Source organism: Marmota monax, unplaced genomic scaffold, assembly GCF_021218885.2.
Source record: "Marmota monax isolate L192 unplaced genomic scaffold, Marmota_monax_Labrador192_F-V1.1 WCK01_AAM20220418_F8-fsc00045, whole genome shotgun sequence".
NCBI classification, from domain to species: Eukaryota; Metazoa; Chordata; class Mammalia; order Rodentia; family Sciuridae; genus Marmota; species Marmota monax.
The window spans coordinates 6782668-6808707 of record NW_026692132.1 but is presented as its reverse complement, the minus strand read 5'-3'; the positions used below and the strand labels follow the sequence as shown (position 1 = coordinate 6808707).

Sequence of the window (26040 nt, the reverse complement as noted above, 5' to 3'; positions counted from 1 at the left end):
TTAAAACTTGGAGAACAGTTCTGTGTATTCTCAGATTCCTGAGATGGCAGTGCTGGAGACCAGTGCACTAAGTCAGCTGTGGATGAGGACTTTTCGTGGTGGACAGGCTGGGTTTAGGTGGCCCAACTTTCAGAGTGGAGAAAGAAAGGAGCCCAGGATATGTTGGGAGTCAGAAACTAATAAACATGGAAAAAGCAATGCAGTTTGAAAAAAAAATCTGAATTTTTTAAAGTGATTTCTGAAGTAACTCTGTTGGCAAAAGAAAACTCTTCAGAGACTAACAGAAAGAGTTTGTGTCAGCATCAAAAACAGATATTAATTTAATAGCTGAGACAGGAATTATGTTCCCTGAGGACAACAAAGTCTCTAAGATCATAGTGGAATTTTTCACTGCCCAATACAGAAATGACATTGCCTGCTCCCCCAGAGCCCCACAATTTGGAAAACAGTTCTCTGTGAAGCTCTTTGAGTTGATATCTTCAGATGCCGGAAAGTAAAATGGAAACATTACTGGGGATTTAGTGTAGAAGACTGTGGGAATGCTCTGGAGGCCAACAGAACTGGCTAGAGAATCCTAGCTCAATCACTTAGTAGATACTGAGTTACCTTGGGAAAATTCCTTTATCCTCCTGGGTTTCAATTTCATTGTCTACAAAGAAGGATATTTATATCCAAATCACAGATTGCTGTTAGAGTATCTACTTTTTCTTACGGAAGATTCACATGTACCTGCTAGAAAAGGACTCACTTTACAGATCATTCCATAGGTTATTAATACACCATAACTAGTCGGTGCAGCCTGACTACTTTTATGTTTGTTCAGTCATTCAACATACATTTACTAAGTTAATACCATATGTCTAACAATCTTCAGAACTCTGGAATTCCATAGTGCGCAAGTCACAGTCCTGACTTTAAAAGAGCTAGCCGTCCAGAAAGCAGATGAACAAGTAAATGACAGTCGTTGGTGGTGACCAGCAAGTGTTTGATACTTTATAAAAATACCATTTCATTAGGGCAGCTAAGCCAAAGTTGTTATCTCTTGTCACATGGAAAAGAAGGAATCTATGTGAGATAAATACACATATATACATATATATATATTGCTAGATAAATTACATATACATATATACACATATATAATATACATATATACATATATAGTGCTAGATAAATCACATATACATATATATACGCATATGTGTATATATATATATATATATTGCTATATATATATAATATACGTATATATACATATATACATATATAGTGCTAGATAAATCACATATACATATATATATATATATATATATATATATATGTATATGTGATTTATATATATATGTATATGTGATTTATCTAGCACTATATATGTATATATGTATATATACGTATATTATATATATATAGCAATATATATATATATATATATATATAGATAGATAGATAGGTAAATCACAAGTGACCAATAAATGTGAGCTCCCTTCTGCAGAGATGTATATTAAAATTGTACTCATCTATGACATTTTCCCATGTCTTTCCTAAACACAAGCTTTGCCTGGTTATTTTAGTCTCTTTCTATTTCATATGAAACGAGAGCCTCCTGATAAACTTTGTGTTATCCAGAGTTGTTTCAGTGCACTGGTTCATCTATCTCTGGTTTTCTTTTATCTAGGGCTGGAGTTTCTCTAAGTGCTTTTTCCTGATGAAAAGGCCAGGAGGTGACTGTGGGAATATGTGCAAGAAATGCTGACTTCTGGCTTCTGTGTGAAGACAGCGTTTGACTCCTTTCCAAAACAATCCAATCTGTGGAGAGCATCAGAGGTGAGTAGGCTGCTCTGTTGTGCTTAAAGTATTTCTGGCAATCTTTTTGGGAAAAAGAAAACATTTCTTCTCTGAAACTCAAATCTCCATAGAATGGAGCCTTTCATATATTGTTTACATGGTAATGTGTCTGCTGTTAAGTTATCTCTACTCAGAGTTCACAAGGAGAATGATGTGCTTTTTAATAGTTGCTTTTAGCTTCCAGGTCCTGATCAAAGGCAGGACAGTTTAAATCACTATATCTTACTGTATCTAAAATTCATTTTATATCTTACTGGACATGTTTATTTATTGTTACAAATGACAATTTTACTATTTCTTGATGTTTTAAGATTCTTTCACATCAGAGAAATGTCTTGATAAAATCTTTACTGTTTTCACAGAATGGCTTATAATATTTTTGTTACTGTGAGCTATTCTTTTTTGAGAAGTATTTTTTCCCTGCCAGTCATAGTACTATAGGTTGTAGAAGGGTCTCCTTTAGGAAGTTATTTTTTGTTTTCCAAAGAGTCCAGATTTTTTTAACAATTCCCCAAACAACGTTTGAACAGCTTTGTTAAGGTATTTTTTTCTTAAAAAATCATATGGGGCTGGGGATGTGGCTCAAGCAGTAGCGTGCTCGCCTGGCATGCAAAGGGCGCTGGGTTCGATCCTCATCACCACATAAAAATAAAATATTTCAGTTGTGTCCACTGAAAACTAAAAAATAAATATTAAAAAATAATTAGCATGTTCATTATCCAAAAGAGTTTTTTGTACTACTTTATCATCTCTTTCTCTTAATCACACTTAACCCTCAAATTCCTAAGCAACCACTGATCAATTCTGCTACTACAGATTAGTTTGCATTTCCCTTATCCTTGGATAAATAGGATCACAGATAATGAGCTCTTTTCTGATTTACTTCTTTTATTGACCTATAGTTTTAGATTCATCTATGCTATTTTTCTTACCAACATTTGATTTCTTTTTATTGTTGAGTAGTATGACATTTAAAGAATGTACTACAGTTTACAAGCTGTTCATAGATAATCAGAATTGTTTCCAGTTTGGGGCTAACCAGTGAGGCTTCTTGATCATTCTTGTATAAGACTTTGTATGGGAATACACTTTCATTTTCTTGGGAAAACACTTACAGATAGAATCATAAAATAATATGAAAGGCACATATTTAAATTTTTAAATTTTGCTTTTTTTTTTTTTTCTGGATACTGGGGATTGAACTCAGGGAAACTTACCCACTGAGCCACATCCCAGCGCTATTTTGTATTTTATTTAGAGACAGGTTTCACTGAGTTGCTTAGTGTCTTGCTTTTGCTGAGGCTGGCTTTGAACTTGTGATCCTCCTGCCTTGGCCTGCCAAGCCACTAGGATAACAAGCATGTGCCACCGTGCCCAGCTAAGTTTTGCATTCTTAAGACAGTGTATGAGGGTTCTAGTTTATCCACTTACTTGTCAGCACTTGATGTAAACAGCCTTCTTAATTTCAGCCATTCTAAACAAGTGTATGGTAGTGTCTTACTATGATTTTAATTTATATTCCCTAATGACTACCTGCAAGTATGGGGAGCACCCTAAGACTATGGCTCTGGGACTAATTTCATGAAAATTTATACTCAGTCTCCAGAAATTCATCAAGTTTACCATCTGTTTCTTCCAAAGTCTATGGCTCCAGGTAAGCAGATTTGGGCTTTTGTATCTCTCTGGATGTGCCTGACTCTCCTGATTTGGGGGTGGCAGCTTGTCTTGAAACTGTAATTCTCTGATAGGTCCAAGAACAATCAATCTTTGATTTTCTGTTCATCCGTTTTTTCTCATTGTGAGGATGGAAATTATGATTTCTAAGCTTACTACAAGTCAGAGCTGAAGCTGTATGTCCCTAAAAAGGTTTTAAACTAAATATTTAACCACAATTTATTCAGTATATTTGGGCTACCCTGGTTATCTTTGTTTCTTTTGTGAGCTTTGAAAGTTCACATTTTCAAGGAATTTGTCCATTTTATTTGTCATTATGTATCCATAAAAAGTTTTTAATATCTGTAAAATTTGTAATCATGTCACCTATCTCATCTCATTTCTGATATTAACAATTTGTCTTCTCTATTTCCTTATTACTCTGTCTACAGGTCTATCAATTTATCAGTATTTTAATAAGTTCTAAAATAATCAGCATTTACTTTCATTGACTTTTCTCTATTTGGCTTATGTTTTCTTTATTAGTGATTCCATTTTAATATTTATCATTTTCTTTATTTTGTTTAATTGAGATTTTGTTTAATTTTTTTAATCTGGCTTCTTAATAAGATGAAAGCTAAGACTATTGATTTGAAAATTTTTCTTTTCTAATAAAATTGTTTAGTGCTACAAATTTCCCTCTATGTGATACATTAGCTGCATCCCACATATTTTGATATGCTGTTTTAATTTCCACTTAGATGAAAATATTTTCAATTTTTATTGCTGCTTAGGATTGGATTATTTTAAAGTGTGTTATTTAGTTAAATAGTGTGGTTCTTCCTCTATTATTGGTAACTTATTTAATACAGTTTTGCTCAAAGAACAAAGTATGAATTAACTCCCTTAAAATTTACTTCGATTTGATTTATGGTTTGAATGTGGTCAATTTTATTTTTTGTTTTGTTTTTGCATTTGATATGCCTGTTGTTTTATGGAACATTCTATAAAATGACATAGGTCAATGTGATCTATAATGTTGTTCAAATTCTTACATTTTAATTGAATTTTTGTTTATTGGCCTTATCCATTATTGAGAAAAGATGCTAAAGTTATCAAACTATCATTGTGTGTCAATTTCTTTCAGTTCTAACAGTTTTATTCATTTTAGAACTCTGTTACTATATACACAAATTTTTAAGAAACTGGTGCTCTTGATAAATTGATCTTTGGTAACATTCCAAAATGACTCTCTTTATATCTGGTTATATTCTTTCTGAAATCTAATATGTCTAAAATTAAAATATCCACACCAGCTTTCTTTTAATTAGGACTATTGTGGCACATATGTTATAGTGCCATGCTATTTTCTGCCAACTTGTCTCCTCATATTTAAACATTGTTGCAGGTTTCTTATGGGCAGCATATAATTATATGTCCAGCTTATCTGATCTATCAAACTCTACCTTTTGATTGGGAAGTTTAAGGCATTTATATTTAAAGTGATTTTTTTTTGTATATTTGAGTTCAAACAGAACATCTTGAAGATTGTGTTCTATGTGTTCTTTTATCACTTTTCTTTCTTTTTTTGTCTTTGGAATCAATTAAGCATTGTTCATTATTTCATTTTATCGATTTTTTGGCTTAATGCCTATACCATTTGTTATGCCATTTTAGTTGTTGCTTTATCATACACCTTTAATTTACTACACCTTATTTCCATGCAATAGCTTATCATTTGATTTAGAAGTGTTTTACACAGTTCTTTACAGAAGTTTCAACTTAGAGTTTGCCCTACTGCTTTCATGCATTCTACTCATGTGTATATTACAAATCCAAATATATTATTGTTTTATATTTGAATGCTTATTATCTTCATTAAAAATATTAAGAAAGGAAAGTCCCTATGTTTACCCAGGTTGCTATCAATTCTTTTTCATTTCTTTTTTTTTTTTTTTTTTGGTATAGATTCAAGTTTCCATCTGATAAAATTTACTTCTAGTTGAAGGAGTTCTCTTCGTAAGTCTTGCACTGTAGATATCTGCATGAATAACTGTTGTAACTTTTATATGTCTAAAAAAAAAAGTCTGTAACCTCTTTTTTGAGAAATATTTTGATGGGCATGAAATTCTAAGTTGACATTTTATCTTTCATACTCTAAAGATACTGTTTCTCTTTTTGCTTCTACCGCTTCTCATAAGAAATCTACTGTCATCTCTATCTTTATTCTTCTGAAGATAATGCATATATTTTTCTGAGTGGTTTTGTGGGTTTTTTCATTACTAGTTTTAAGCGCTTTGATTATGATGGGCCTTTGGGGTTCACTAACTCTCCTTCATCAAATTTGGAAATTTTTCATCTATTTTTAAGTTCTCCTTCTTTACCCTCTCCTTAGGAGACTCTAATTAATTCATACATTTAGATTCTTGGATTTTCTCAAAGTTCACAATGATCTTCTCTGAAAATATTTTTTCTCTATATGTTTTATATGGATGATTTCTAATTGCAATATCTTTACATTCACTAATCTTTTGTGCCATACCATCTAATCTTCTGTTAATACTTCTCTGTGTTTTTGATCTCAGAAATTGTCATTTCATGCCTTAAAGTTTTATTTGCTCAATCTTTCCTTCATCTTTTTCAGCAAATAGAATATGGTCATTGTCAATCTTTTAATGTTCTTTTTATTAAATGTAATATCTGTGTCATTTTTCAGTTCATTTACATTGATTAAGTTTCTCCTCGGGATGGATTCCTGCATGCTTGGTAATTTTACTTGAATCTCAAGCACTGTAATTTATCCCTTGTAGGGTACTGGAGAGCTTTGTATTCCTATAAATATTTTTGAGATTCATTTTGGGACATATAAATTATTTGTAAACTGTTCAATCCTTTGGTGCCTAACTTATAAGTTTTCTCAGGTAGGAAGAGGATATTTAATCTAGGGTTGTTTGTCCACTAATGATGACCCATAAATGCTAGGTTTCTCACTCTGGCTTTTGGCAACGACCACTCTTCCCAATGATGTGTGAGCTCCATGCAATGTTCCCTATACTTCTTTAGGGTATTCTGCCCCCCCCCCCAACTTTGGGTAATTCCCTAAATCATCAGTAATTGACTATTTGAGGGAAAGTCTCTGATGATTTCTGGTTTTCTTTCTGTGCAGCTGTCTTTATTCTGCTTCTCTGCCCTTCAAAGTCCAGCTCCCTTATCCCCTCAGAACCTCCACAGCAGTCTCCTCTACTAAGCGGGCAGGCGCTCCTTTCCTGAGCCTTGTCCTGGGAATCTTTTTCTGTGTGAAAACCTTGGAGGATCATAGCATTTAAATAATTTCTTTCCCATTTCTAAGGATCAATATCCTTAATTTCCTAATGCCTGGTGTCTTGAGAACCTTTGTTTCATACATTTTGTGTTTTTATATATATAAGTTTTCAGGTAGGAGGATAAATCTAGTCCCACTTATTCCACCTTGACCGAATAAGGAGGCTTTCTTAGACTTGTGCGGTTACCTCACTTATTGCTCAGTTTGGTGTGCTTGCACCATGTGTAACTCAATTGAAACCCATACCTGTGCCTACCTCGAGCTCCAGGGGGTGACTGACTTCTTAGTGGTGACTTTTGTTGTTGTTGCTGAATTTTTAAGATTATTTCCTTTTTATTTTTATTTTTATCCTAAACTTAGGATTCATTTTGATATAATGATAAAAGCATGGAACATAATTTGTTCTAATTCAGTCCCCAGTACTTGCCCTTCCCCTCCCCTCCTGCCTCCCCCATTCTCTTCCCTCTACTCTACTGACCTTTCTGCTATTAACTTGTTTATTTTTTTAATGAGTGTCTTATGGATATACAGAATAATGGCATTCACTGTGGGATATTCCTATGTATATAGAAAAGTTAGGTCAGATTCATTCCATTGTTCTTTCCTTATCCCATCTCTTCTCCCTCCCCTTCAATCCCCTTTGTCTACTCCACTGATCTTTACTCTATTTTTTTATCCCCTCTGTCCCTAATTTGGATTACTGTCCTCATATCAGAGAAAACATCTGACTTTTGACTTTTGGGGACCAGTTTGTTTGACTTAACATAATAGTCTTCAGTTTCATCTCTTCACCGTCAAAAGTTATAATGTCATTCTTCTTTATGGTTGAGTAATATTCCATTGTGTGTGCGTGTGTGTATGTGTTATATGTAAAATTTTCTTTATCCAGTCATCTGTTGAAGGGCACCTAGGTTTGTTCCATAGCTTGAATATTGTGGATTTTGCTGCTATAAACATTGTTGTAGCTGTATCACTGTAGTATGCTGATTTTAAGTCCTTTGGATAAATAATGAGGAGTGGGATAACTGGGTCATAGTTCCATTCCAAATTTTTTCAGAAATCTCCAAACTGCTTTCCAGAGTAGTTGAACCAATTTGCAGTCCCACCAACAGTGTATGAGTGGACCTTTTTTGCTTAGGGATAACTTTTATTCGATTCCCATCAGATTACTGAACATTCAATAAAAACAAATTTATACTTCATCTTTCAATGAGGGTATGCAGAGCTACTCCCCAGTTTAGTTCTCAAACATGGAGAGATTATTTGATAATCCCTGAAAATGGATGGGGCTTTAGTTAGCTGTGCTAGAGAAATCACTAAGTTTTCAGGTGATCTTTACTAGTTTTTCAGCCCTGTCATAATACATATTATTTTTTACCTGCATGGAATATAACTTTAAATGATCCATTGCTTTGTTTTGTTTTGTTTCCTGCCTTTAACATTAACACGTACTAATTCCTTTCTGGAAAGCAACACATTATGCCTATTTTACAGTTTATTTTACTGGAGGAGTCACAGTACTTTATTTGAAAGTGACATGAAGACCTCTAAGGATTCATGCCATGTTTTTCAAAGATTATAAGAGAGATCTAAGGTGAGATACTTTCAGATAATTCCTTATTTCAATAATCATTATTATATTCCTGATTTCTTTATTATAAAAGTTATCACAATTTATAATTTCTTATCTAAGCTCATACACCCTCACATTCTACATTGGCAGAGGGGGCATTGTTTTCTATGTACATTTAAAATACTATTTGGAATTGTAATGTTTACATTACTGTCATCTTGATATATATATATATATATATATATATATATATATATATATATTCATCTTTTGTGGATTGTTTTGGTAATGTGATTCATATTGAAAATAATAAAAAGCCAAATTCAGCAGATGTAACAGTAGTATACAACTGACATAAAAATAGGTGAACCACTTTAAGCTTCATCCTAATGATTATCAAATATTAAAGAAGAAAGGTGAATGCAGTCTTAAATCATTAACAATCTTTAAGAACATATGATTAGAATAGAGAGTAGTATATTTCTCTGGCAAACTAATCTATTTTACACTTAAAATGTGTAATAAACTAACAAGGTTATCACCTCACATTATCTAAATTTTCCAAGAGCCTGCTGAGTAGACACAGGAACTCTGAGTGGTACAAAATCATGTTGTAAGAAATGCCGCCTTTCAAAGCTCAATACAATTTTAGACCTTAAAATCCACCTGCAGACCTTAGGTTGGAATCACTCTTTCAGAAGTTAACTTTGGGGCATAGTTATATACATTTGGTTACTGTGTAATGTATTATGGCCAATATTATAGTGACTCTTGCCCCAAAGTCAGAAAACTAACTGAGATTGTTTTCTCAAAAGGAGCAGACAATTTCAATTCCATAGGTTATCTATTATGAAAACCAAAATGAACAAAATCAGGAACAGTTTTATAATTTTATGTGGCTTAGCAGTCAAATATCATTCATAGGCAACTATCATTTATGTGTAATCAGTTTTAAAAGATGTTTACAGCCTTTTTAGGCATTAAAATAACCAGAAAGGCTAGAATATTATAAAGGGCAGGGATCTATCTCCTTGAGTGAGGCAACTATGTGTTTACAAAACAAAAACCCTAATGTGGATATTGATGCTTTGCTATTGGCACCAGTGTAATCCCTCATGGAAGCCAGTCTTGTTTCTACAAGAACAGAAAGCACACACTTAGCCAAATTGCATTCACCACTTAGGTGTTCCAGGGTTTAAACTCCCTAGTTACTGTCCATATTCATGCTCCTGTCCCAAATCAGAAAGATAATATTCTTTTCAAATGGCATGACAATAAGATAATTATGATTTTTAAAAAAATCCTTCCTGATTCAATTTCCTTTAAGGTTGAAATTCATTTAAGCAACAAAATGATGATCCAACAAAGATACTTTGGACAGGAATGATTCAAGGTTTATTTAAATGTTAAATTTTGACTTAAGATGTTTTCTTAAACCCCTCAACCCTACCTCCCCCAGTAACCCTGCATCCTGAGGCCTGACCCATGTTCCAACCTCAAATCACCTGACTCTCATGGAGTTTTAAGATCTCTTACTAGTATCTCCAAATGCAAGTGGATACCTTTCAAAAGTAGCTTTGAAAGAATTAAAGAAACGTCTACAATACCAGACACAGTGTGGTTCTTTAGATAATTCACAGAAATTCTGCCATCCCAAGAAGTAAAGCAGCCAAGTCTTTTTCTAGATGAGATGATAATGGAAACAAGGCCACAAAATTAAACTCAGTGCTGAAACCTTTACAACACAAGACTATTAACTCCTAAAGCCTCTAAGTCAGTGTCTCACAGTTGATTAATTAACATATCTTGGTTATAGTGAGAACTTCTTCCAAATCTCTATTCCTTTGGTGACTTCTTAGAGCAGTATCAATAAATGGCTTATAAATAAGCATGACTTTCCCCCCACTGGTTTCCTTCAAAGCCTAAAATGTCTGGGTATGGAGCAAAAAGGATTGAAAAGTTTTAAATATTCATAAGCTGTGGGCACAATGCTCCAGAGCCTGGGGATATAATAGAGGAAAACTGAGCTGTTCCAGTGTGAGTAATTCAAGCAATTATCAGAGGAATGCATACAGCATGTACAAGACTTTAAAATATAGTAATATTGTCAAGGAGGTGTGATCAGAGCCATTAGGCTGAGAGTGAGGAAGTGTCACTGGTCAATTGGCATTAGCCAGGTTGAGGCCTTTTGCATTGGAAACTGCCCTGGATTTTGGTCAGAAGACCTGATTCCTACCTCTGCTCTAACATTATCATCTACATGACCTGAGGCAAGTGAATTATAGTCTGATTCAGTTCCTGCAGAAATAACATAATTCTCCGATGACAGTTTTAGGATATGATTTTTTAAAAATAAAAGCACCTGGAGTCTAAGGAGATGGACTTAAGTCTTGGCTTTAACGGTCTGAATTAATGTCTTTGAACACATCATTTAACTTCTTACACTCTTTATCTTCCCACAGTGTATATAAAAACTTGCTGGCATAACCCCGATGCCTGTACAGGTTACCAGAGGGCAAATATGCTTCAGGTCCATATCAGGTAACCAGCACTCAAAGAATGAGAGCCAGAAATGACCTGGGCTAAATGGACAGTGAACACTGATCTATACCCATACTAAAAAGGATTCCTAGAAACAAGTAAGTCAACTGTAACTTTGTGAATTTATCTATTCTAGGAATTTTCAACCTTATTTATTTTAATTGGCTTAGAGTCATGCACTATGATAAATCTGTTTGATATGGCAGAGTGTTTGGAGGGTATAAATGGGATTCATGTTGGATCCTTCTCAAAAATAGATCACATATTATGTCACAGGGCAACTCTTAGACAATATAAAGGAGTAGAGATAATACCATGCATCTTATCTGATCATAATGGAATGAAACTGAAAATCAACGATAAAAGAAGGAAGGAAAAAGCATACATCACTTGGAGAATGAACAATAGGTTACTGAATGATCAATGGGTTATAGAAGACATCAAGGAGGAAATTAAAAAATTCTTAGAGATAAATGAAAACACAGACACAACATATCGGAATCTATGGGACACATTGAAAGCAGTTCTAAGAGGAAAATTCATTGCTTGGAGTTCATTCCTTAAAAAAAGAAAAAACCAACAAATAAATGATCTCATACTTCATCTCAAAATCCTTGAAAAAGAAGAGAAAAACAACAGCAAAAGAAGTAGAAGGCAAGAAATAATGAAAATCAGAGCTGAAATTAATGAAATCGAAACAAAAGAAACAATTGAAAAAATTGACAAAACTAAAAGTTGGTTCTTTGAAAAAATAAACAAAATCGACAGACCCTTAGCCATGCTAGCAAAGAGAAGAAGAGAGAGAACTCAAATTACTAACATACGGGATGAAAAAGGCAATATCACAACAGACACTTCAGAAATACAGAAGATAATCAAAAATTATTTTGAATCCTTATACTCCAATACATTAGAAGATAGTGAAGGCATCGATAAATTTCTTAAGTCATATGATCTGCCCAGATTGAGTCAGGAGGATATAGACAACCTAAACAGACCAATATCAATTGAGGAAATAGAAGAAACCATCAAAAGACTACCAACTAAGAAAAGCCCAGGACCAGATGGGTATACAGCAGAGTTTTACAAAACCTTTAAAGATGAACTAATACCAATACTTTTCAAGCTACTTCAGGAAATAGAAAAAGAGGGAGAACTTCCAAATTCATTCTACGAGGCCAACATCACCCTGATACCTAAACCAGACAAAGACACTTCAAAGAAAGAAAACTACAGACCAATATCTCTAATGAACCTAGATGCAAAAATCCTCAATAAAATGCTGGTGAATTGGATACAAAAACATATCAAAAAAATTGTGCCCCATGATCAAGTAGGATTCATCCGTGGGATGCAAGGCTGGTTCAATATACGGAAATCAATAAATGTTATTCACCACATCAATAGACTTAAAAATAAGAACCATATGATCATCTCGATAGATGCGGAAAAAGCATTCGACAAAGTACAGCATCCCTTTATGTTCAAAACTCTAGAAAAACTAGGGATAACAGGAACATACCTCAATATTGTAAAAGCAATCTATGCTAAGCCTCAGGCTAGCATCATTCTGAATGGAGAAAAATTGAAGGCATTCCCTCTAAAATCTGGAACAAGACAGGGATGCCCTCTCTCACCACTTCTGTTCAACATAGTTCTCGAAACACTGGCCAGAGCAATTAGACAAAAGAAATTAAAGGCATCAAAATAGGAAAAGAAGAACTTAAATTATCACTATTTGCAGATGACATGATTCTATACCTAGCAGACCCAAATGGGTCTACAAAGAAACTATTAGAGCTAATAAATGAATTCAGCAAAGTGGCAGGATATAAAATCAACATGCATAAATCAAAGGCATTCCTGTATATCAGCGACAAATCCTCTGAAATGGAAATGAGGACAACCACTCCATTCACAATATCTTCAAAAAAAATAAAATACTTGGGAATCAACCTAACAAAAGAGGTGAAAGACTTATACAATGAAAAGTACAGAACCCTAAAGAGAGAAATAGAAGAAGATCTTAGAAGATGGAAAAATATACCCTGTTCATGGATAGGCAGAACTAACATCATCAAAATGGCGATATTACCAAAAGTTCTCTATAGGTTTAATGCAATGCCAATCAAAATCCCAATGGCATTTCTTGTAGAAATAGAGAAAGCAATCATGAAATTCATATGGAAAAATAAACGACCCAGAATAGCAAAAACAATGCTAAGCAGGAAGTGTGAATCAGGCCGGATAGTGATACCAGACTTCAAACTATACTACAGAGCAATAGTAACAAAAACAGCATGGTACTGGTACCAAAACAGGCGGGTGGACCAATGGTACAGAATAGAGGACACAGAAACCAATCCACAAAACTACAACTATCTTATATTTGATAAAGGGGCTAAAAGCATGCAATGGAGGAAGGATAGCATCTTCAACAAATGGTGCTGGGAAAACTGGAAATCCATATGCAACAAAATGAAACTGAATCCCTTTCTCTCGCCATGCACAAAAGTGAATTCAAAATGGATCAAGGAGCTTGATATCAAATCAGAGACACGCTGTCTGATAGAAGAAAAAGTTGGCTACGATCTACATACTGTGGGGTCGGGCTCCAAATTCCTCAATAGGACACCCATAGCACAAAAGTTAATAACTAGAATCAACAAATGGGACTTACTCAATCTAAAAAGTTTTTTCTCAGCAAAAGAAACAATAAGAGAGGTAAATAGAGAGCCTATATCCTGGGAACAAATCTTTACTCCTCACACTTCAGATAGAGCCCTAATATCCAGAGTATACAAAGAACTCAAAAAATTAGACAATAAGACAACAAACAACCCAATCAACAAATGGGCCAAGGACCTGAACAGACACTTCTCAGAGGAGGACATACAGTCAATCAACAAGTACATGAAAAAATGCTCACCATCTCTAGCAGTCAGAGAAATGCAAATCAAAACCACCCTAAGATACCATCTCACTCCAGTTAGATTGGCAGCCATTATGAAGTCAAACAACAACAAGTGCTGGGGAGGATGTGGGGAAAAGGGTACATTTGTACATTTCTGGTGGGACTGCAGATTGGTGCAGCCAATTTGGAAAGCAGTATGGAGATTTCTTGGAAAGCTGGGAATGGAGCCACCATTTGACCCAGCTATTCCCCTTCTCAGTCTCTTCCCTAAAGACCTAAAAAGAGCATGCTACAGGGACACTGCTACATCGATGTTCATAGCAGCACAGTTCACAATAGCAAGACTGTGGAACCCACCTAGATGCCCTTCAATAGATGAATGGATAAAAAAAATGTGGCATTTATACACAATGGAGTATTACTCTGCATTAAAAAATGACAAAATCATAGAATTTACAGGGAAATGGATGGCATTAGAGCAGATTATGCTAAGTGAAGCTAGCCAATCCCTAAAAACCAAATGCCAAATGTCTTCTTTGATATAAGGAGAGTAACTAAGAACAGAGTAGGGTCAAAGAGCATGAGAAGAAGATTAACATTAAACAGGGATGAGAGGTGGGAGGGAAAGGGAGAGAAAAGGGAAATTGCATGGAAATGGAAGGAGACCCTCAGAGTTATACAAAAGTACATACAAGAGGAAGTGAGGGGAAAGGGAAAAATAATACAAGGGGGACAAATGAATGTCAGTAGAGGGGGCAGAGAGAGAAGAGGGGAGGGGAGGGGAGGGGAGGGGGGATAGTAGAGGATAGGAAAGGCAGCAGAACACAACAGACACTAGTATGGCAATATGTAAATCAATGGATGTGTAACTGATGTGATTCTGCAATCTGTATATGGGGTAAAAATGGGAGCTCATAACCCACTTGAATCAAAGTGTGAAATATGATATATCAAGAACTATGTAATGTTTTGAACAACCAACAATAAAAAATTAAAAAAAAATAAATAAAATAAATGGGATTCATGTTGAAAAATTTGTGACAGGTGGATTTGGGGTGCACTCTATAAAACAAAAATACCTAGAATGTTCTTTATAGCTAAGTCCTTTCCCATCTCTTTGAAATTCCATTTTTCCCTCAGCCAACAGTGACTTAGGCGTAAAGAACAGCAAATAATTTTTTTTAATTGTTGTTTGTTCAAAACATTACATAGTTCTTGATATATCATATTTCACACTTTGCTTCAAGTGGGTTATGAACTCCCATTTTTACCCCATATACAGATTGCAGAATCACATCACTTACACATCCATTGATTTACATATTGCCATACTAGTGTCTGTTGTATTCTGCTGCCTTTCCTATCCTCTACTATCCTCCCTCCCCTCCCCTCCCCTCCCCTCCCCTCTTCTCTCTCTACCCCCTCTACTGTCCTTCATTTCTCCCCCTTGTATTATTTTTCCCTTTCCCCTCATTTCCTCTTGTATGTTCTTTTGTATAACCCTGAGGGTCTCCTTCCATTTCCATGCAATTTCCCTTTTCTCTCCCTTTCCCTCCCACCTCTCATCTCTGTTTAATGTTAATCTTCTTCTCATGCTAATAAAGATTTTTATTGGTGTTTTTGGTTATTTTGCAATCTACTTTTCTAAAAACAACACTATTAAAGAATGTAAAGCAAGTAAGCAAACAAAAAAGACTCCATCTCTGATAAAATAGCAAACTTCTACTCCAAGTTAAAGACTAGTGAATTCAATATTAGATGCTATGGATGCAAATAAGAACCTAAAAGGAAAAATAATTACCCAGATAAAATTAGTTTGAAAGACACAAAAAGGAGAAAGACATTCATTACAATAGCGAAAATTTAAAAACCTATCAAACCAAGTGTTAACAAGTATGTAGAACAACTGGAACTCTTAGGTATAATCGTTGAAAGGTAATATGGTATGGCTTTGCAGTTTCTTTAAGATAAACATACACCTACCTTATCATCAAGCCATTCTACCCTTAGATGTTCATGTAGGGTTAATAGTCTAAGCAATAGATCACACAAAGACTTGGATGTAAATGTCATAGCAGTCATTTGTGTTATAGCAGACTGGAAGCAGACTACCAGATGAATGGATAAACTGTGGGATAGTCATAGAAAGGAATATAACTCTGCAAAAGGAACAAATGATTGGCAGGTGCAATAACATAAATGAATCTCAAAATAGTTATATGTTATGTGACAGAAGATAGACATAAGTACCATCTTGTGATTTTTATGTATTTTTAAATTTTTAACTGATACATAAACATTAAAATTATATATATTAATAGGGGACCATGTAATGTTTCAATACAAGTATACATTGTATAATATTTAGATCATGTTAAAGAGAGTCAAATCCTCAAATCTTTGTAGTGAAAATTTCCAAAATCCTTCTAGCTTCCTGAAATATACAGTATATTACTGTTGCTATAGTCACCTTACTATGCAATAGCACACCAGGACTTTTTGCTCATATCTATCCAACTTGGTAGCCCCTGATCTACCTTTCTCCACCAATCCCCACTCTCCCCAGACTCCAGTAATCATTCTCCTTTCAACTTCTATGAGATCAACTTTAGGTTTCACATATAAGTGAGAAAATGTAGGACTTTGTTTTTCTGTGCCTTGTTTCACTTAACAAAATAAGTTCCAAGTCCATCCTGCGTCGCTACAAACAGCAGGATTACATTCTTTTTAGGACTAAATAGTAATTGGTGTAGACAAATGTACCACATTGATGGAGACTTTAGTTGCTTCCATCTTGGCTATTGTAAAGACTGCTTCAGTGAAGATGGGAGGGCAGATGTGCCTTTGACATATATTTCATTTCTTTTGGATATATGCTCAGTAATGAGGTTGTTGGATCATATAGTAGCTTTATTTTTAATTTTTAATGTTTTTAATCTCCATATTGTTTCCCATAATGGTCGTACTAATTTACTTTTCTGCAGGGTTTCTGTTCTCGATTAAAACACTCAGGGGTCACTCCAGTTGAACTGGGCTGACTGGGCTGCACGAAATAACCACACAAGAGACAGAAATACCTTTTTCTTTGGGGTTGCTGTGATGGCTCCTCTGCCGGTCCACAGGGAGAGAGCGAGAGCACGCACTGACCCCCTTTTATTGAGGAGAAGCTATTCAAATGAGGCAAGGGGTCAGGTTTCAAGGGGCTGAGTCTAGCTTCAGGATGTCCACTGTCAGCAGGTTGACTGACATCTAGGAAGGCCATACCGAAGGGCACAGTAAGATAAGGAGACACACAAAAGGTGTTTCCATGGAACATTCTATCCCAAACAGGGCAAGGGGTAATATTACAAAGGAACATAGCTCCACCCATGGGGCTGTAGGAAGACATACCACATGCAGGAAGACTCTGTCCCTCAAACCCAAGAAGGGCGGGGCAGTCTATTGGCTTGGCTGCTGCCTGACTGCCTCAATCACCCAGCCGGGGAGTGACTCAGTCACGTGCAAGGTTGGTGTCTCACACTTTTCTACCAACAGCATGCAAAGGCTCCCTTTTTTTCCACCTCCACATCAGCACTTGTTACCTTTCATCTTTTTGGTAATGTCCATTCTTACCAGAGGTGAGGTGAAATCTCATTATAGCTTTGATTTTCATTTCCCTGTGATTTCGCTTATTTAAAATTCTAGCAAATGCAAAGTAACTTATAGTGCCAAAAGGCAGATGAATGGTTGATTACTGATACCTGTGAGATAGACACAGAAGAAAAGACTTACACATGGGCATGAGGAAATTTTTGAGAGTGATGGATAAATTCATTAATTTGATGGTATCAGACATATATACTCATATGTCAAAATTTATCAAGTCATATTCTTTAAATAAATGCAGTTTATTGTATATTACATACCTCTATACAGCAGAGAAAAATGTGGTGCCTAAGTACATGGCTCTTAAGTTTTGTGAAAAATGTTTTAGATAATTTTATAAACTTAGCTAGCATATAATGTTTTAATATATAATTATGTATATTGTTGATCTTCTAAAATGCAAGAAAAGTCACTGCAAATTTCCAGTCTTTTCCTCTCTCCTTTCTCACCTTGGATTAAGCCCTATTTGACACTCACTATGAAAACTCGCTGTAACTTCTGGTGGTTTCGATAGGTTTTATAATTACTGATCCCTGCTGCAGCTGTTTATGACAAGCCTGAATTAAATTGAAGTGCTTCTGACACTTTTTAAATCTAAAGCCAACAGAAATTCTCATTTTTCCAATATACAATGACAGCCCCAGACCACACATATCTGTCATGATGAAAATGAGAAAAACCGATCTATTAAAGGCAATAGACTTGTGGGAAAAAAAAAAAAAAACCCTGCCTGTAAGAAATTCATGTGCAGCAAAGTCATTTAGAAAGAGTATTAGTAAAATGATCAGAATTATACATGGAAAACACATCCCTCGGCCTCCTTTGACCTCCACGAATGACAGGGAAACTTGAAATTAGATATTAATATCCAATAGAATTTTTAAAAGGAAAAAATAAGGAAAGAAAGAGTAATGGATAATAATAAAGTGTAAATTTTTAAATGAATTATGATACATAAAATTGTATAGCAGCATTTTTAAAAGAGTGAGATGGGAAGCCAGTGGAGATTTTGAAATGTGAGTCGACTTACATTTATAAAAAAATCGTTCTGTGCTCTGTGTTCTGGTGGTCACACTGTGGCTTCAGTGTATATTTGCTTCACAGGTACAATGGAGGAAGTGGAGAAACCAGTTAGGAGGGAGATATAGCAATAATCAAGACAAGAATTGATGGGGGCATAAACCAGAAGAATCATAGAATCGATGTAATAAAATGCATGAGCTGATGACATTCTGGGCTTTAAGGTATTATAATATAGTAAATTTTTTCATAATGTAGTTTCCAGATACAGATAAGAGTCATGAAAGACAGATTGAGAGGCTCTGTACTAGTTATCTATTTTCATATAACAAGTTACTCCAAAATTTAGTGGCTTAAAACATTTGTAACTTTCAGTTTCTGTGGGTCAGAATTTATTCCACTGATTACATTTTTATTTCAATAATTATATTTTTCATATACATTGTTTTGTCTTCTTTTTTTTAATCTTGTTTCAAAACTTCTAGTTCTTTTTAAATGAAGCCATGCCTTCATTGAGGTCTTTGAACATCCCCAAAACATTCTAAATGTTTTCAGGCTATGTCATAATATTACAGAAGCCTCCGTTAGGGGTAAGTGTATTTTGCATATGGAGGAACATGAAACTTTGGAGGCCAGAGTGTGGCAACCAGCCTCTGAGATGGTCCCATCATCTATTCTTCCTGATATCACACCTTTGTATACTCCCCATCCACACATACTAGAATAGGTTTGTGTGACCAATACAATATGTCAGTGTGACTTCTGGGATTTGATTAAAACATACAGTTTCTGTCTTGATATCTCTCCCTCAGACCATGTGCTCTGAGGGAAGACAGCTATCATGTCATCAGAAGTCCAAAGGTAAAGAACTGAAGTGTCCATTAAACAATCCTTGCAGAACTAAAGCCTCATGTTAGCAGACAGCTAAGTGAAATAGGTTCTCTAGTTCCAGTCAGTTTTCATAACCACATCCCCAACTATCATCTGCACTACAACTTCATGGCCAACCCTGAGCTAGAATAACTAAGCTAAAACCTGACCCACAGAAACTGTAAGATACAAATGTTTTAAACCACTAAGTTTTAGAGTACCTTGTTATATAATGATAAATAACTAGTACAGAGACTCTCAATCTATCCTTCTTGACTCTATCTGTTCTTTTTATAGTTTGTTTCCCTGTATCTGGAAACTATATTATGGACAAATTCACTCTCTGTCCTGTTCAGAATTTATTCCACTGATTGCATGTTTTTTCTTTCTTAACTTAATTTTAACCTCCTAGTTCTTTTTGTTTTTTCCTAGTTCTTTTAAAATGAAGCCCTGCTTTCATTTAGGCCTTTGAACAGCCTCAAAACACTAAATTTTTTCAGGCTATGTTATAGTTATTTCATCTAAGTTAACGATAGCATCTTCTGATTGTTGACTATAATGGCTGCCTTTTTGAGTTTGAGGATTTTCATCGTTAGTCTTATTTTGGGTAGGAAATTTTTGGTTTTGTTGTTTTATGTAACACCTCCCTCCCTTACACAAAACTAGTTTTTTGTTATCTGTACATAGGCTTTTGAGCTGTGATCTACAACTAGGAATTGCAGTGAGCTCTTTAAAATAACTATTCCTTGATAATACTATGAATATTGTAGACCAAAATAAAGCCAATGACTATCTTTATTAGATTTTCTCCCAGAGGGCTAGGGGTGTGTCTCAGTGATACAGCACTTGCCTAGAATGCAGGGAGGCCCTGGGTTCAATTCCCAGCATATCTCTCTCTCTCTCTCTCTCTCTCTCTCTCTCTCACACACACACACACACACACACACACACACACACACACAAAATGGCAAAACAAAACAAAAAATGGAATTTATATGAGAACCGGTCTCCTTAGACCTTCAGCTTCAGCATCATTCAGAGCAGTTTCTTTCAGCCTTTTTACATGTGTTGCTGGTTGCAGAGTCTGCTCCACTGTTCAGCTTCAAGAAGTGGGGATGAGCCCTTCATTCCAAGTGGAATCCTTTAGGCTCTTCTTTTTTTTTAAGAGCTCAAGTCCTAACTGATTGCAGAGAGGGGTGAGGGGGTGGGGGGAGGTGGGGAGACTGACTATTTAGAAAAACTATTTGTTGAAATCATATGTATGGACCTCCCTGAAGATAAAATAGTTAGAAATGAGTCTGTGCTCACTGAGAACATAATTTCATACCTTCCAAGTAATTCTCCCAAATTATGCAAGGAAGAACCCTTTGCATAACACACCTGCTGGGGTGGGGGGGTGGCTCTTTAAATCTTCAAAGTTCAAGTCACACAGTGTTCCTTTCCTATAAACAATACCATGCCACATGCAATGCCCTTAACAATTTACCTGAGCATATCATCTGTAGATGAGGATTTTTCCAAGCATAAGAAAGTACATTTTTCTTCCCCTAGTTTTGGTGAGCCTTATTCATATTCTTGTATTAAAATGTCTTTACAATATCCAGCACAGTGCTCCATAGTCATCAGACTTTAATGCTTGAATGCATAGATTTCTGTTTTCCATCACCTGCTTTTGTTCATTCACGTGTCCATCCATTTTCATCTTTGAATTAATCTTCCTTTAAAGGATGAATTATGAGATTTTAGAAAACAATATAAAAGTACTGGAAGGGGTTCCTATAAGTGTGTTGGGGGGGTAAGCTAATGGGGGAAAAATCATGTTATCCTCAACAGTGATTTCCATTAAAAGTCGTAAAAGGTGAACTGAAGAAAATTCCCAAAATTTGTCATCATGCAAAAGATAAATCTAAAGACCCAGTTATGGGGAAGGGTAATAATTTGCAACTGCTCAGAATGATGAACTAGGAAATAAGTCCCTGGGTGGGGATAAATTGTGTCTGACCTCACTGCTCTCTTGTCTTCCATGGATAAATGGCCATATCCTGTACCTCCATTTGTTCATCCTTCTACTCTCAACTTCAATGACACTTGAAGGCTATACATTTTTCTAATTCTCATTTAAGCAAAATAAAGTGTCCTTTCAAATAAGCTTCCACAGTACCTATGTATACAGATATGTCAGGTACATTAAATTGACTATCAAATATATGATTACACTTAGACTAAATGGCATCTCAAGGATTAACTCTTGCAAGACTGTCAGCAACAAGACTGCTTGCTAGGGGAAGCCTTCTCCAGGAATACACATTCTCTTTCCCTAAGGCTCCGCTGCTCTTGACAATTTCTTCAAGTATTGCAATTACTATGTTATAGTAATCGGTTTTTAATTTCTCCCCTTAGTGGGAGGCTAAGAATAATTGTTTTTCTATCAACATATAATCTCTGGTCTGCCAGATACTAGGTTCTCAAAATTACTTATTTTATGTAAGAATTGAATATACACATACATACACTTACCTATTCAAAGACTGGGAAATATTTTTATATTTTTTTGTTGTTTCTTTTTTATGTGCTGTATTTGTGATAGTGTCCAATACATAATAGGTGCTCCATAGATGTGAGCAGGGTTGAAGTAACGAAACTATTCTTGCATCCATGGGGTTGCCGTTGGTAGAGAATTCTGTCTAAAAGTAATGTTATATGGGTCCCAGACAGTGCACAGGTTAATGCTCATCCTGTGTACAGACACTCTACACCCTTAAAATTGAAGAGTGATTTAGACCATATCTTTCTACTTTTCATAGTTCAAAGTATACCGATTTGGAAAGTAATTAAATGACACTTATTGGAATGGACATTTGTTTCTAAATGTGGAAGCAAGTTTAATTCCACAGAATTCTCCATCTGGAATGTTACTATGGTCAAGTATATAGTAGTGCATACCTTTGATATATTGCATCTAATCAGAGAGTTGGATGGTCAACACAGAAATAAAATGTAGAGGAAATTTTGTTCTTTATTACTATTTCAGACTTACTATAAATAGACATATAAACTTATCAGGACTTCAGCTGGTTATATAACTTTCCTCCACCATCCAGTTTCATAACCATATTCTTGACTGTGTCATTCCCAATAACTATATCATGCCTGAAATCTAGATTCTAACTCATTACTCTTTAAATGTTACCTCCTATTCTCGTTACTCTCATTGATCCCACTTGTTTTTTCAGAATCTACAACTTCTCTATTTTTTTCTGAATTGCTAAGAATGTTGAACATTTTTTCATATATTTGTTGGCCATTTGTATTTTTTTCTTTTGAGAAGTGTCTGTTTAATTCATTTGCCCATTTATTGACTTTTTTTGTGTGTTAAGTTTTTCAAGTTTTTTATATGTTCTAGACAGCAATCCTCTGTCAGAAGGGTAGCTGGAAAGATTTTCTCCCTTTCTGTAGGTTCTTTCTTCAAATTCTTAATTGTTTCCTTTTCTGTGCAGAAACTTTTCAATTTGATGCATTCCTATTTATTAACTCTTGACATTATTTCTTGATTTTGGGGGGTTCTATTGAGAAAGTTGTCAGCTGTGCCTCTATGCTAGAGTGTTGATACTAGGAGTTGCTTAGTTTCTGTTCTGATTCCTAGACCTTTGATCCATTTTGAGTTGATTTTTGTGCAAGACAGAAATCTATTTTTATTTTTCTACATTCATATGTAGAATAACCAGTTTTCCCAAGACCATTTGTTAAAGAAATTGCTTTTCAATGTGTTTTTGGCACTTTTATCAAGATTCAGATAACTGTAGATTATCAACCACGTTCAGTTGATAAACTTGTCTTAAATTTCAATGGGGAAAAAAATCCTGGTAGTAACATCTTCCACTTCTTACCTTCAAGAACCTATATCCACATTCTCTGCTTTTTTCTCTTATTTTTATGTAGGAGGAATTTCTGCTATTTAACCTTGAAACTGTGCTCGAAGCCCAATCCCTCTTTACCATCTCAAGAACTTCACTACTCAATTTCCCTTTTCCTCCTGCATTAGTTATGTTCCTAAAGAAATAGGCCAGTACTCATTATCACCCTGTGGCTGATGTCTTTACCCATCTGAAGTTTTATTCTGGTGAAATAAAATGAATTCTCGAAGAGATTTTTGCTAGTATTGTTATTTTCTCAATATGCTTTCTCTGTTCAAGACCAAGGTGACATCATTTTTACTTTTCAGTCATGCCATATATAAAGAATGGATTGGAAAGGAGATAAGAACAAATAACAGCTAGATGCTGCTGACCATGAACATCTGAAGGCCAACTTAGTGACAATTTAAACTTGATCCTACATTTTATGGAATGCAACATATCTGAAAGTCTCTCTAAAACAAGAGTGCATTAAAGGCCTATCCCTGAGAGGAAATGGCTTTTCTAAAGCAAAGGTAGTATGTACAGAGGCAAAAAGGGAAACATCAAGAATGTTTTTATAAGTGGCTGGAACTGCAGACCAATATGCACAACATGTGACCATAAACATACTTGAAAAAGACCTGCTGACATACATTATTGGATTACCAGCCACCCACATACTAGTGTTATCTATCTAAAAGTTATACAAAGAGGCTTGTTGTGTAGCTAAGTGGTAGAGTAGTTGTCTAGCATGTGCAAGGCCCTGGGTTTGATTCCTAACACTTGGATCATACAGTACTAGCTATTGCCCAGTTGCCTCAAGATATACTGTACTTTCTATGAAACTGCTCTCATCATCATCATTATGGTTATTTCTAATCAAAGGTTTGCAATGGGATAAGAAGTAGAAATTGACAAAAGTTCTGGTCTTCAAAGTTATACACATAGGCTAGGCCAGGCATGGTGATATATATCTGTAGTCCTGGTGGCTCAGGAGCAAAGGCAGGAGGATCACAAATTCAAAGCCAGCCTCAGAAATTTAGAGAGGTCCAAAGCAATTTAGTGAGACTCTGTCTCAAAGTAAAATATCAAAAGGGCTGGGGATGTGGCTCAATAATTGAGCACCCCTGGACTCCATAAGTAGTCTCCCCCATCCCCCCCGAAAAAGGCACATACACACATACAACAATCACCAGTTTCTATGAATTCTACTTGCTGACCTATCATTACAGGCAGAATAAATATAAATCAACTGACAGCAACAAGCTTCAGTTGTATGACCAGCTATTACAAAGGATGGAAGCTATGTATGAATATATAATTAGATGTTATTTCACTAGTTTTATAAGGTCCAAATTAAACCTCACTCAAGGAAGTTAATTAGAAAGTTCAAAATAAATTTTGTCATATTCTGTTTATATCAGTTAAAGTTCTTAGGTTGCAAAGCAACAGAAACCAACAATAGCTTGAGCAAAGGAAAAAAAATTAGAAGTGTAAGAAAGCTTATCAGTTAAATGGAGAAATATGCTTAGAAATGGGTAAGAACAAAAGCAGAGACTGCTGAGAGAAATCTGCCAGAATGAAGGCATGCCTACAGAGATGCAGATTTCAAGGTGAAGGCATCCAGTTGGCTAACTTTTGTCAACTGACTGTTCCTTTTGGCTACGTTCAATGCACCTGCTTAACTTTTACCTAAAATTGTAACCAATGAGGATGAGGTCATTTCCTGAAAGTAAATAGAAATGTTTTCAGGTAAGAGACATGGATCCTTAATCAACCAAAGAAAAATGTCCATTGGGTCTCAAAAGAACATAAGAAGATTTGTGTTCATATGTGCTACTGTCTTTCACTGACATTCTGTTGCTGAATCAAATGGGGATGTGAAGGTTTATTTAACATTTATTTAACAGATTTAGAACATTCTGAGTTTTTCTAGTGATGCATCTACTGTCTAATTAACAGCTAGAGATAATTAATGATGTTGACATTTACACCCCTCATTTGTGTCACCAATTCCTACATCATACTAATTGGCATTTAGAGCCATAGGAAACATGTTTTTTTAACTGAACACTGACACTATCGTGCTGTTGCAGTTGTTGTTGTTTTTTTTTAATTCAAATAACTATTGTCCTGTTGTCATATTAGTATTATTTTCTAATGGCATTTGTTTCAAGAAATTACTCTGAATACATGAGAACTTTGAATAGATAGGTAGTACAACTGTTTTCACAACTAGAAGTTATAAATATGAGTTTACTCTCTAAGATAGTTTTTAATATCTTTGTAAAGTTAATATACAACTATAATGACCACATGGACATTTGAGTTTAGTAGCAGAAGACTGTTGTTAGTATTCCCTGGATTTAAGAGAGAAAAAAAATATTTACCTTGCTGAAAAGATGTATAGCTAAGAATGTTGGGCTCTTAAGTAAAAAATTGCAGATTGCACCCCTTTTCTTTGCATAATTGTAAAATAAGTTGATATTTTTAGTCTTTAATATATTGTATTTATTAGATAATATCTGGATTTATAAAAAGAGGGGGAAAAAGATGGAGGAAAGGAAGGAAAGAAAGATGAGAGAAGACAAAGGAAAAAGGAGAGAGTAGATATAGGCTTTTCTCCTTCTATGTTCTTACCCCTTTCACAAAAAGACCAAATAAATAATTACTCCTCAACAATCTGAGTGACTTATCCTCAGTCACAAGTGTCTCATCACCACCACCATGCATTCAGACAATTGACTGAGATGGCTAACAG

At 35.1% G+C, this 26040-nt stretch overlaps 1 long non-coding RNA gene across 2 annotated transcripts in view; it reads left to right on the top strand.

Annotated features, from left to right (window-relative positions):
• The first annotated feature begins 1688 nt into the window (after positions 1-1688).
• Positions 1689-26040, top strand: part of LOC131425065 (uncharacterized) — a 45352-nt gene continuing 21000 nt past the window's right edge. The window contains exon 1 of one of the 2 annotated variants that reach the window (XR_009228915.1): positions 1689-1824. This is a non-coding gene — a long non-coding RNA (uncharacterized LOC131425065). Of the gene's footprint in view, positions 1825-2454; positions 3500-26040 lie in introns of those variants that run through there. The other variant, XR_009228914.1, reaches the window with a different exon arrangement.